This window comes from Mus caroli, unplaced genomic scaffold (genome assembly GCF_978045245.1).
Source record: "Mus caroli unplaced genomic scaffold, Mus_caroli_1 scaffold_19, whole genome shotgun sequence".
NCBI lineage: Eukaryota > Metazoa > Chordata > Mammalia > Rodentia > Muridae > Mus > Mus caroli.
Genome location: NW_028227274.1, coordinates 66,467,877 through 66,482,351, shown reverse-complemented (window position 1 = coordinate 66,482,351; position 14,475 = coordinate 66,467,877). Strand labels below are relative to the sequence as shown.

At 44.2% G+C, this 14,475-nt stretch overlaps 1 protein-coding gene across 13 annotated transcripts in view; it reads right to left on the bottom strand.

Moving 5' to 3' along the window:
• Ldlrad4 (low density lipoprotein receptor class A domain containing 4) overlaps positions 1-14,475 on the bottom strand; it is a 322,460-nt gene that overhangs the window by 86,228 nt on the left and 221,757 nt on the right. The window lies entirely within an intron of this gene.

Sequence of the window (14,475 nt, the reverse complement as noted above, 5' to 3'; positions counted from 1 at the left end):
GCACAGCTAACCCAGGACGTGGGCCACTGCACTCACTCATTAGTCCTTGGATCTTAAATATCCTCAGAGGCCTCTGAATGACGTGTTTTGGGGAAGACATAAAATGATTTCCCAACAAGCTGTTAGGAAGTACCCAGGAGCAAGCCTCCACTCTGAGGAGTTCTTGGCAGGGGCATGTGACTTTTTTTTTCTTTGTAATGGGGAGAGGAAAATCCGAGCCAAAACTAAAGTTATACCGTTGTACACCGGAAACGTGAGGATAAAGGTTTCTTCCCCAGGAACCCAAATACGTCAAAAGAACTGCACTACCAAACATCATCATAGAGATGAACACGCCACTATTCTGCCAAGATGGTAAATATTAAAATATTAGGGGACAATTAGATTGAACTCAAAGGCCATCTAGCTGCCTGGTATGCCTTTGAGATGCACTTATTCCAACATGAGCCACCTGCTCCCATCCCCACACTTTAGGAAATATTAAAGACGAGGATTTAACATATGTCACTATTGCTTTCTTCCCAAACTACACAGTCCTAGAGTGACAGCTTGATCAATACGTTTGGAGGTGAGCTCAGACCATTCAACCACTGTAACTGACAGACATAATTCATAACTACCTTTTCCTCACTATAGACGGGGACGGAAATTCCATCCGTTTTAGCCAGTATTGTAACACTGCTGGAATAATGTCCCACCACATCTAGAGTCTCAGTACACTCCAAAACACATTTCAGGATTTACTCAGAGTTGTTCATTAAATGGCTACAGGATCCCGCAAGAGTTAAAACCAACAGTAACTATCTTTTACATTCAGATACAGTGTTTCCTCTTCCTATCCCAGCTCCGTAGTTACACACCACTTCCATGTCCAGCCCATTGATTTTTAGGAGTTCCCCTTCACTTGGTAATTCCACAGATCATCTTTTAAGGAGCCTGAAGGCACGCCACCAGAATCACCCGTGACAGGCAAATCCAGTCCTTTTGTGATTTGGGGTTTGCTTGCTTCTTAAGAACTTGAATCCAAAGGACACACATTTGAGAATGAGACCCTTAAATCATGTGAGATGGGACTGGAAAACATCTTAGTGGGTAAATATACTTCCTGCCAAGCCAGTCAACAACCTGAGTTCAATCCCCAGAAATCATGTGGTAGAAGGAAAGGACCGACTTCTACAAGTTGTCCTCTATCCACAATATGTATGCTGTGGCATATAAGTATATACACTTTCCACATAATAAACGTGTGCCCAATGGCATGCATGTATACACTTCATACATACTCTCTAAATAAATGAATAGATGTGCTTGCTATGACAAACATGTTTACACACATACTCTTTCTCTAAATAAATATAATTGTTTTTAATTATTTAAGCTATATCAAAATAGAAACCTTCCCACTAAAGAGAAGAGCACATGATGTGCATGCAAGAAAAAGGTTCTCCGAACGTGACAGTGCTTCAGAATGGAAGCTATTCCATATTGGTGGGAGGGTCTACAGTTTGTTTCTATAAATAACAAAAGGCAGCAATGTGCACAGACAACAGGATCAGTGTGCACCAGCTGACAACTGTGCATGAAGCACACTCTTAATCACAACAGAGTGATTAAGTCACCTATACAGTCAAGTGTCCTGCCAACATTCAGAGAAACAACTTCTATTGATTTAAAGTTTTTTTTAAGAGAATAAAATGTAGTTTATTTTAGATGATAGGTAGGTATGTACATAGATGATAGATATAAATAGATGATAGATAGATATAGATAGATGATAGAGATAGGTAGGTAGATAGATAGATAGATAGATAGGTAGATAGAGATAGAGATAGAGATAGATATAGATATAGATATAGATATAGATATAGATATAGATATAGATATAGATATAGACACATGGACATAGATAGATAGATAGATAGATAGATAGATAGATAGATAGATAGATAGATAGGAGATAGACAAACAGATGAGAAACAGTAGGTTTAGTCATTTGCATGTATTTAAGAAACACAGAATCCCAATTATTTTTAAAGACGTAATGATGTTGTTATGATGTTGGCCATATACTATTGTGTATATTTCAGGGAAAGTTTTCTCGTCCTTGCCAAATAATAAAAGTACTATTGGTAGGTAAGTTCCATGGACATCAGGCTCCCTCAGCACGTAGCCAGTTCCTTGAGCTGCCCCAGATCCCATGGACAAGCTTGTGTAAGGCCAGATGAACTGAAGCCTTGGCTTAGATGCACACTTGCATATAAAAGCTCACCTTGCCAGCCACTTGCAGCCAAGGGACTGTGCACAGGCTTGTGGACGCAAAGACCCTGAGAGGCTCCTGTAGACAGTCCTGCTGTTTCAGGAAGTGAGGAGGAAAGGAAAGTACAGAGAATGCATCTTACACACTTCCTATGAAAATGTTCTGCTTATAACAGCATCACTTAAATCTCACAGGAAATGATCCCCTCCCATCTTCAAAATAACATAAAATCCCTCAATGTGATTGGGTCCATGCTATTTCCAGCACCTTCTAATCCTGTACAAGTGCTCTGGGGGTGGAAAAGGCTGCTCTACAACAAAGCAAAATGCACTCTGGTCATTGCTGCCTGTGCGGCTGTTAATACCAGTAAGTGGTTCTCTTATCAATGCTGTCGTGCTCTGGGTGGCCTCAGGCCATGGTGACAGCAGCAGCAGGAGATGCAGGGGCAAAGAATGTCCCCAGATGGACAAGGAAGCAAGGCACTGCCAGAGGGAGGCTGTAGAATTTAGTGAATCTGGAGGAAACCCTGATAAAACCGTGGGCATGATGAATGAGCTTGTTTTTGACATTGGGATCAGCCCCAGAAAGTATATCTGAGAATATTTTATTCCAACTCTCAGTGGACTAAAATGGTCTCATTAGGAGAAATTTCCAGTCTGTGTGTCACTTCCTCCTGACCCAGGATTTCCCGCCTCGCCGCATCCACTGTAAAGATTTCAGCTACTTCTGGTAGCATTTTAGACATATAAGCCTAATGCCAACACCCTAAACATTTCTTAGTGCCAGGAGGGGAAAGGCAGCCTTTCCTTGTTATCCTCCATTGGGGTGGACACAGCAGCACCTACCTAACACAGTCTGGGAAAGCACACATTTAGTCTTTGACAGCCAGGACATCCATCAGGCCAACATGCCCCCAGGGGCATGGCCCCAGTTAACTGTAACTCTGGTCTTTACTTTGTGCTCAGAATTTCTACTGTTTTATACTCCAGCCAAATTGAGAGAGGTCTTCTGCACAGTAGACATTAAGACCCATCCAGACACAACGCAGGCCTGATATGGTACCCTTGTCAGCTGACACATTCACACTGTCAGTGACTTTTTGTCAGTAACAGCCCATTAAATTTTCTGATGTTCCTGTTACCGAGGTATTACGAGGGCTAGCATTATGTTTTAAGTTTTAATCTGTGCTTAAGAGATCTATAAAACACAAACACCTCTAACCTGTAAGCCCCACTTGTCCAAAGACAGATCACTTCCTAGAATGCTATAAGAAACAAGCCATGTGTTTTCACTTCTGTAAACAAGATTGGTTGCCCCAAATGCACAGGATATATGTGATCACACATAGGCAGGAAGTACATTAGGGTGTAGGCTTGCCCACGATTGGACTGAGGTTGGACATAATATTCTGTGAATCATTCTCTGGGAGTCCTGAGTATAGACCTGGCCAGTGTCCATCATCCTGGCCAAGATTTAATAAAGCTTTAAAGCTTACTTCAAACTTGGCTCAAAAGTTGTGGTAGTGGCCAAGCAATGGTAGCGCATGCTTTTAACACCAGCACTCACGATGGCAGATATCTTTAAGTTCAAGGACAGCCTGGTCTATAAGGCAAGTTTCAGGACACCCAGGGATGTTACAGAGAAATCTTGCTTTGCAGGAAATAATGTGGTAGTGGTCTTATTCTCATCTGGTGTGATTAACAGTGTTATCAGGATAAAGAGGTTGTTCTTGGGGGTCTGAACACCAGAGACTAACTTTTATTGTTTAATGACAGTTATAAAGGATAAACTCAAAGAGCGCTGTCACATTCCCCAAAACTATCTGTATGTCACAGGCAGTGCTGCATCCTTCATTTTTGCAGGAAATGTTTGGGATTCATCTCTCCATTTTACCGTGGGAACACGAAAGCTCTCTGACATCAAATCACTTGTGGAAAATCCAAATAATAGTAAGAGGAAGAGCCAGGACTCTAAACGCAGACCTGCTAAGTCCCAGGCCTTTTTATTCCCTGCCAAAATGCCGTTCTTCACTAGAACACAGTTTGACAATTCTAGACTAGAATGTACATGTGCCTGAGTTTGTGTGTGTGTGTGCCCTCACGCACGCACGTGCACACACACACACACACACGCTCACTCACAACCCATGCAAAGACACACATTCCTAGGGAATGTATAGAAGCTCTCTAACACTCTCTAGCACTGTGAGAATAAGCAGCTCTAACTAGGGCATTCCTAATTTAGAACTGGGGCAAAATAGACCTGACAGAAGCCAACTTAATTGGCATTTTAATTCTTTTTAAGATAAAGTCACATAAAATTGAGGAAGTTGAGACTAAAATGTGGGCTTGGCTCAGATCTGGAGAGGAATGTGACTTCTTTGCTGGGGGCTACAGCATAGGCCACATGGCCCAGTTGCTACTGCTTTCCATAACACGAGTGGGTTTGAGAGGGGTGGGGTAGGGTTTAGTCAGCAAGAATGGGGGGGGGTATTGCTTCAAGCCACTGAGCTTCCATAAGGTTTGTAACACAGGGAAACTGAGGCATTAGCTGATGACCTCCGGCTTACCTTTCCAGTCAGACAGGACCAGGAGAATTAAGGCACCTTGAGCAGCTAACAGACTACTCTGCTTACATATTTTTTTATCTGCCTTCTCCTGAGGAGGGTATGAGGGTCTTTCTATTGAGAGCCAGCCAGCCTAGCACTCACTATGCAGCCTGGACTGACCTCAGATTGGTGGTAGTCCCCCTGCCCCAGTCTCTCCAGTGAAAGCAGTGTGCAGAAGCCTCAGTGGAACTGCTGTACTGGCTGGGGAGAGAAGCTGGCCAAAGCAGAGGATGTGGGTGAGCAGGGAAGACCCAGTGGAGTCTGGTGAAATGGAGAGGCAGGCGCACAGCAAGGGAAAGGGGTCTGCGGAGGAGAGGGTCCCTCCAACAAGAGAAGAAGGGGCCGGTGAAAGAAAATGTACTGTGTGGGCTGGGGAACGTGTGGGAAGGAGTCTAGTCCCAGGGACTGACCAAAGGAGTGGCTTCTCTTGGCAGATCACAATAAAACCCCACAAACTCAGCAGCTCAAACACCGCCCCTAATTTGCTCCAGGTACCTCAGTTAGAAACACAACCTAGATGGACTTGGTTCCGTGTACAGAGTCCCACATGGCTGGAATCCAGCTTTTGACTGGGATGCTTTCCTCTGGGGCTTGAGACTCTCTTCAATATCCATCACTCCCTTGGTGAGACACTGATGCCTGGCTTCCTTGCTATGGGTCCCACTCCTCACAACATGGTAGCTCTTTTCTTCCAGGACAGCAGGACTAACAATGTCTTAGGGATGCATCTGATGAAGTGAGACCTTTCCAGACAGTCTTCCATTAAATGACAAGGAGTCTAAGGGACATCTGCATACGCCTTTGCCTTTGCTACCTGAAGCAATCGATCGATAATGGAAGGGCTTACGGTGTCCCGAGATTCCTCTCATTGTAAGGACAGAGGACTGGCCAAAGTATGCACATAAGTAGAAACCATCTTCCAAGTATGCCAAGAACTTCATGAAAACACACAAAAAAGGACCATCCCATGGGAGAGAGACAACCTTTGATACTATTAATGAATCTCTGCTATGCTTGCAGCCTAGCATAACTGTCTCCCAAGAGGCTGAAATCCAGAAGCTGATGGAAACGGATGCAGAAATCCACAGTCAAATATCAGGCAAAGCTTGGGAAGTCTTGTGGAAGAGTGGGGGATAGGATTAATGGAGTCTGGGGGTCAAAGACACCACAAGAAGACCTATAGAGTCAATTAACCTGGACCTACAGGGACTCACAGATTGAACCAAAGAACATGCAGGAACTGGACCTAGGCCCCCTACTCATTTGTAGCAGGTATGCACCTTGGTCTTCATGTGGTCCTTTAACAATTGGAGGGGGGTTGTCTCTGACTTGGTGGCCTGCCATTGGATATCTGTCCCTTAGCTGGACTGCCTTGTCGAGCCTCAGTGGGAAAGGATGTCCTTAGTCCTGCTGCAACTTGATATCAGAGACTCATGTACCAGAAAATAACTTGATCCAAATATCATTATTATTGATAAGGCCCTTTACTAAAAAGATCCCATAGCTGTACACACATAGAGACTGTGCCATTAACCAAGTCAAGTAGGTATTTTGACTTCCTATGGCATTAATTCAACAAGTCACCATGAATAGTGAGTCTTCAAGAAGGCGGGCACAAATGACAACAAGAGGTAGCATCCAGAGGTACACAAGCACCTGCCATCAGTGGATGACACCATATTCCTTGACAAAGGCCTGCTCTGGAGTCTGGGGATATGAAACACAAACATCTTCCATCAGTAAGACCCCACTGTAGTTCTCAACAAAGACCTTCTCTGGTGTCAGAACTCACGCAAAGTCATATACAGGTGCGTTTTCTTTCTTTCTTTCTTTTTTTAATCCTTCCTTTGGCTGAAGGAAGAATACCTCAAGTTAGAAGAGAATATCCATCCTGAAGTGTAGCTGGCCTCAGACCTCCTGTGTAGACAGGAAACAGCTGAAGCCACGCTCTCAATGTCTTCCCATTCTGTCTGGGTAAGGGACTTTCCTTGTCTCACAGCATCACTTAACATCTCAGCAGAAAGAATACTGCAGAACATGGCACCCAGTCTAGGGGAAGAATCATCAGAGTAGTGCTATTAAGGGCGTGGCGATTCTTTTATGCGCCATAGCCACTCGAGGTCCACATCTCTCTTGGTGACTGAAAACCAACTAGGTCCCTTCCAGATGGATACTGCAAGAAAGCTTTTTAGCACACTTAGCAAGTTGTTCCCAATTAAAGGAGTATATAAAATAGACTTCTGCCCTTTTGAGGATTTCCAGTAATATACCTCATCAACCAAGTCTCTACCGAGGAGAGAGCCGATAAGCTCTGGAGAGCCAATAGAGAAGATGCACGTATTGTGAGCTATTTATTCCTTGCAAACACACAGGCATCTACTTCCATCCCGTCTCCCACGTGTATTAATTATTTAAAAGCAATGTAGCTAGTGCAGATTTTTCCTAGTAAATTCCAATTTTGTTTTAACGGTCAACCTTTCATAGAGAGCAGCACCTATTTCAAACAATAAGTACTGAGCTATAAAATATCCCCTCCCCCCTCCCAATAACTTGGAACTAGCAACCTTATATGAGCTGTCAAACCAGTCGCTTTGAATGTGCGTCAGGATAAAATGAAGTACGGTAGAAAAGTTTCTTTCTGCTAACTTTTAGAAGTAATTGCTTTCCTGGAAGAGATAAAACCATTTGTGGAAATTAAAAGAGAGAAGGAAAATCTAACGCTAACAAAGACTCTGGCCCTGCCTCCCCCAAGAACATCTCGAAGAATGCGGCATGCTAACTTCCCTTGCCTCTGAGAGCAGCAAGAGGCTGTGTTCCATTTCTGACAATACAGTGAAGGACATCTCCGGATGATCTTTCTCTCTCTCTCTTGGAAACACCTCAAGTGCTAGGTAAAGAAACACTCTTTAAACTAAAGGAGCAAGAAACACTAACTGACCAAAAGGTAGAAGAAAGCAGAAACTCAGAGTCAAGTGGGCACTCCAAGTTTTCACTTTTACACTATTTGCCAAAGCAGTGAACTTGACTTTCAGTGGGGATGTGTTCTTGCGGTTTGTGAGACAGAAGCAAAGCCCAAGGCATCTGTTGTGGGGATAGAAGGGACGCTGCTACACGATAAAGCTAGGGTCTGCAAAAAAAGTTGCTTTTAATGCAACTACGAAATAGAAATAAGCACGGCCTAATTCCTACTACCCCAGTGGCCTCACTGAAAAGCATTACTCTTGAGACGATAGGAAAACTATCTCCATTATAAAATGGGAATTTATTACCATAAGCCTGTCCATAGGCAGATTTCTATCCTAAAATCAATCTTTCAGTGAGCCAAGCCATTATAGCCAGTGTAGAGAATGGTCAAAAGTGGAAGATGCTTCAGTCCATCTGATGGCTGCATTTATTCACTGGGCGAGGCCATCTTCACTGGAGGCTCTGAATTCCTACAACACAGTTCTGTGGAAAGTAAGTTCACACTAAAAAAAAATTTTAACAGATATCATGGGCAAGATCCAGTGGGATCATAGAAAGTTAAACGAGACTCGAAAAAACTCCAGATATGAGACAGATCTGATGCAGACAGTAAAATCAAATACATTTACTAAAGGAAAAGAAGGGATTGGAAATTTCATATAAGGAATAACTGATCATATGGCTACAATAAAGGGGGTGCAGCAGAGATAATATTTAAGGAGGTAATGGCTGGGATTTCCTTAGAACTGGTAAAAGCCAGTTGTTAGAAAGTTCACAAAATACCAAATAGAAGTCAAGAGAGGAAGGGAAGGAGAGGGAGAAATGCTTGTCTGTACATACAGAGAGAACTGAGCTGTGACCTTAAACGCAGCCGAGAGAAATTCAAACTGCCCAGGGGTCCAACTACCTCCAGGACTACACTCTTGCTGGAATTCAGGCCTTCACTAGAGGCCCTCCCCCAAACACAGATTCACACCTAAGGGTGGCTTAGAAGACACAGAAATGTTTGAGGCAATGGCACTAATAAATCATGTAATTCTCCAGCAACTGGGGGATGCTCTCCAAAGAAGAGCTGCCCTTGGTTCTTCACGGGCCTTCCTTGGAGGGAAACTGGCTGATTATTTTACATGCACGACCAAGCAGATGCCCCTGGTCATTTAACTAGCAAAGTTAATTTCTGAAACGTGGTGTTCAACAACACCGCCATGTCTCTGGAAAACACTCAGGCCAGCCTCAGCTCACAAGCCAAAGGTGGTGTAGAAGTTAGGTTTACCCTGGACTCCATCCTTCCAGGCGCACAGGGGGGGAAAGCTTGTGTTTCCTGTAAGTGGCCTGGGGTGGCCTATGAGGATGGTTTGCTACTCTCTTGACCCCCCCCCCAAAAAAAAAACCCTGCAGAATCATGTAAATCAAGAGGTTCAAAGCTTCGTGTTTACTGTAAGTACACATCCAGGCCATCAAGGGTATGCATATCCAAGAAGCCACCAAGTGTCTGAAAGATGTCACCTTAAAGAAGCCATCTGTGCCATTCTAACAGTAGAATGGTGGAGTCTGGAGGTGTTCTCAGGCCAAGCAGTGGGGTTGGACACAGTCGGTAGCATAAATAAATAAATAAATAAATAAATAAATAAAACGTGCTAAATTTTTGTTTCACGTGCTTAAAAATGCAGAGAGCAATATTGAACTTCAGGGTTTAGCTTTAAACTCTCTTGTTGTTGAACTCATCACACGAACAAGGCGCCTAAGATCCTCGGATGAACTCACAATGCTCATGGCAGATTAACCCATGCATGAGCTCCCCAGGCCATACAGAGATGATCCTCACTGAAAGAAACAGATTGTTTCAAAGCAGAAGAGGAAGCTGCACAGGAGAAAAAGATATCCCAGGGGGAAAAAAAAAAAACAACTGAAGGAACAAAAATGTATGGCATGAGGATAAACTCAGCATAAAATATATGCGGATAGCGCAGCATGCAGCAGTTATTTCTCTCCTCCTATCACTCGGGTTCCTCCTTCCACCATGAGAGTACTGAGCATTGACCTCAGACCATCAGACTTGGTGGCAAGCACCTGACCCACGGAGCCGTTTTGCAGGCCCACTGTCTGACTTTCTAAGACCCATCTTGATTGCTTCTGGGATCTCTTCAGCCAGATCAGGTTCTGAACTCTGAGTCTGGAGGCTAAGTGCAGCAGCAGTCAGTACTCTAAGATGGCCTTATTCTGCTGCGGTTCTCTCAATACCCACCTTTGTTATGGGTGCATAAGACAAGTCAAATGGGTTTGGTTCCAGTCTGTTACGGACAATCAAATGAAGAATTAGCGGTAAAAACTTCCCAGATACCCAGCTGGTGGTGCAACTCAGCATTCCATGGGTATCTTATTTTTGCACATCTTTTATATTTTAATTTCTAGTTGTTTACTCTGTGTGTGTGTGTGGGGGGGTGTACATGTGTATGAATGAGCATGCACACAAGTGTGAGTGTACAGACACAGACATACATACACATTCACACCACAGCCCATGCCTAGAGGTTGGAGGGCAAATTGTAGGAGTTGGTTCTCCCCTTCCACCACCAAGAATTGAACTTGGGTCCCCAGGCTTTGGCAGCAAGTGCCTTTAGTTGCTAAGCCATCTTGCCCGTCCATGCTTCCCTACCCCTTTCTTTCTTGGAGTCTGTAACCTAGACTGACCTGAAATTCACTATGTAGCCAGCTTAGCATTGTTCTAATGACAACCCTTTTTATTTAGTTTCCTGGCTGTTTGGATTATAGGCATGGGTTGTAAGGCCTGGCTCTGCATATCTTCAAGAAGAGATGCTATACTTCCTATTCCTTCACTCAAGAATATTACTGTTTCCCTCGGGAGCAAATGTATAGTTTGCTTACTGCATCATAATTAAGACAATGTACCTTCAAGAACAAGGACAGATATACTTTCTAAATAAACTTTTATAGATGTCTGTTCCACAAACACAGGGTTTTCTCCTGGAATTCAACCCACACTCATTCATTTAGACCCATCTGCACCCCCATGGGTCTCTGAGGCAAGAAGAACTTGAATCTAATCCAAGAGTCTCATATGTTCTTCCAACATCATAAAAATGTGGCAGGCTAGATTCTTAGTTTGCAAGGAGGGTAAAATTTCAGATACTTCACTTTCCTTGGCACAAACAACCTAAGACAAATAAGAAAGAGAGAAAGAGAGAGAAAGAGAGAGAAAGAGAGAGAGAGAGAAAGAAAGAAAGAAAGAAAGAAAGAAAGAAAGAAAGAAAGAAAGAAAGAAAGAAAGAAAGAAAGAAAGGAAGGAAGGAAGGAAGGAAGGAAGGAAGGAAGGAAGGAAGGAAGGAAGGAAGGAAGGCAGGCAGGCAGGCAGGCAGGCAGGCAGGCAGGCAGGCAGGCAGGCAGGCAGGCAGGCAGGCAGGAACCTTGAAGAAGCAATTTACAAAATAAAGCAATGTTCTATTCACTGCTTGGAAATTCCCTCAAATTCTGCTCATCTAAGTGAGATGCTGACACGGGTCTCAGTGGAGATGTTAGCAGGGGCAGCGGTCCAATGCAGCCCTGGGGTCATCATGGGGTTCACGCTTCAGTTAGATATCAGTCTGTAGGAACGCTCAGGCCTGTGATATTTGGGTGAGCTGAGATAGAGTCCCCATTTCCTCAAGTAAATTATATGAAGAACTACACTTGGAATTTGAACAGAATCGTAAGGTAACCAATGGTAATCAGCTAGGGATGCTTTGGGCACTATGATATAAAACCTTGTTATTTTCTGGATACTGTTTGAGAATCTAAAATCTTGTCTGTCAGCCAGGCTAAGTTACTCCATCCCTGTTTGACTGTAGAGGAATGGGTTCCTTAATTCTCAACTCTTTAAAAAGGAGGGAAGGAGAAGGAATTACTATCTGCTGAGTTGTTTGTTATATGGAAGACACTGCACTAGGGGATTCCTTTGCATCTGTTGAATTTTTATACTAATTTATTGTACAGAAGAAAAAAGTAAGCTCATATACCCATTTAACAGGAAAAAGAATCCGACTTCAACATCTCAATGACTATCCCAGATTCTGTGAAAATGGACAGGGCACATATTATGGAAGGGAATCATGCTTACTAGAAGTTAAAACAAGACTCGACACATGCAGCAAACTGTGACGAAATAACCATCTCCGATCTTTCCAACTTCCCACTTAGGAAAGAAATCTTGAATAGAAGGTGGATGTGGTGGTTTGAATCTGCTTGGCCCACAGAGTGACATTAGTGTGACATAAGTAGGAAGTGTGGCCTTGTTGGAGGAGGTGAGTCACTGTGGGCATGGGCTTTGAGACCCTTCTGCTAGCTGCATAGGAGCCAGAATTCTATTTGCCTTTGGAACACAATGTAGAACTCTCAGCTCCCCCAGCAACACACCTGCGTGGATGCTGCCATTCTTCCTACAGTGATGATAATGGACTGAATCTCTGAAACTGTAGGACAACCCCAATTAAATGTTGTTCTTTCTAAGAATCGCCTTAGTCATGGTGTCTCTCCACAGCAATGGAAATTCTAGAACAGTGGGTGGGGGACAACTCACTGGACTGCTGGGGTCCTCCTATCCCCCCAGTTCCCTCGTCCGCATCCATACCCTGGGATCCTTTCTGTCTTGTTTACTTTTCTCACCACTTTGACCAAATACTTGATCTCAGCAACTTGTGGAGAGAGGGCCTTTTCTGGCTCATGGCATCAAGGCATACAATCCATCCTGGCAGGAAGGACATGATGACAGTGGCTTTTCTGTTTCTAACAGCACAATTGGGTGGCTAGACTTCAGCCCACAAATCCCTCATCTTGATAGCTAAGAAAGTAAAGGAAATAGTGGGAGCAAAACCAGGTCACTTACCACCAAGAGCCTGCTCTTCCAGTGCCTCGGCTATCCCAGGCCCTGCAGCCTAGCAAGACAGCACTACTACCTAGGAACCAAATGTTTAAATGCACAAGACTACGGGGGAATGATTCACATGCAAACACAGTTTTCTGCAAGTGACTCCAGTAGGGTCATGGCCATCTCATGAGGTGAAAGGCATTCACTCTTACTTCAAGAGTCCCGTAGTCTTAAGAATACTATTACTATTTGAAAGTCCAGAGTCTACATAGAGGCAAGTAAATTCTAAGTCATTAACCCCTGTAAAATATAGAACCAACCAAACAAGCTATACTTCCCATACGCAATGACATAGAATAAACTCCCACTCCATGAGAGGAATGGGAAAACTTCAAGGAAAGCCTGGCCAGTGAAAAACCGAATCCATTAAGACAAGTCTTAACTAACCATGCTCCCCCACGTCCAGCATCTGGGATTCCTCGGGTGGCATCAGTGAAGTCCAACAAGCTTAGGATGGCCCTGTTACTTGCCACACTCCTGAACTAAATCTTGGGCCATCTCCAGCTGAAGCTGGCAGCTCTGCTCAGCAGATGTGAAGCCACCGTGAACTTCCTGGAGTCTCCATTGCAGCTTACGTTCACTTTCAAAGCTCCACACACAGCCAGGAGCTCCAGGAAAGAAATCGAATCTTGCTACACATTCCCTGGCCTCAGCAGTCTTTTTTTCTTTTCTTTTCTTTTTTTTTCTGGAACCTTGGCACAAGGCTCCATGACCCCACTCACTCACTCTTGAATTCCGTAGGTGTACAAAACCAAAACAAATGATTAAAAACACCACAGGAACAATGTCGGGTTCTGTTGGTAGCCTGAGATGTAGAAAGGCCTCCTTGGACCATGGCAGTGGGGGACCTCTGAGTACCTATGGGATGGAACTGAGATAAATATTTCCCTAGGTGGTCATGGTTCGGGATTCCTGAGAGGTTGCATCTTCTCTCTCTCTCTCTCTCTCTCTCTCTCTCTCTCTCTCTCTCTCTCTCTCTCTCTCTCTCTCCCCCCTCCCTCCTCCCCCCTCTCTCTCCTCTCTCTCTCTCCCCTCTCTCTCCCCTCTCTCTCCCCTCTCTCTCCCCTCTCCCGCCCCCTCTCTCTCTCCTCTTCCTCTCTCTCCTTCCTTCCCTCCCTCTCCCCTGTTCTCTCTCTCTCTCTGAAAAATGAAAGCCACGGAAAAAACTTTTATAGTCACCCTAACTCCTGGATATAATGCACCCTTATCCTCCTGCACATCCAACTTCATGTCCTCATTTTATTTTTTAGTTTAGACCCCCATTAAACACAGTTTTGTCAACCTTGCTAACCTCTTTAACTGTGCTAACCCCTTTATCAATCCTCGCCGCTTTGTCCCCCCACTGGCTTTTCCACAGCTTCCGACTCATTCACACTCATTCCTCCCCAAACCCCACAGTTCTGATAGTTTTCCATCCCACATTTGGCTTGGAATTCTCATTGTAAACCCAACTAAAGGCAGCCAGCCAACCTGGATGCTGTATGGAATTTCCTCTGCCAAATAAATTGGTCCATCATCCTTCCAATTCCCAGACCTTCAGGGAACACCCATAACATCCAGAGTACTGACCACAAGTAGCACCGATGGCCTCGAACCCAATTCATGGGAGTCTTCATCGCCATCTTAAATCTGGTGACGCATGGCCCTTGGTGTCAGTCCATCAGCATCCTCTGTCCACGCGTTTAACAGAAAGGCCTATTACATCCTGCCTACAGTATGCCAGGG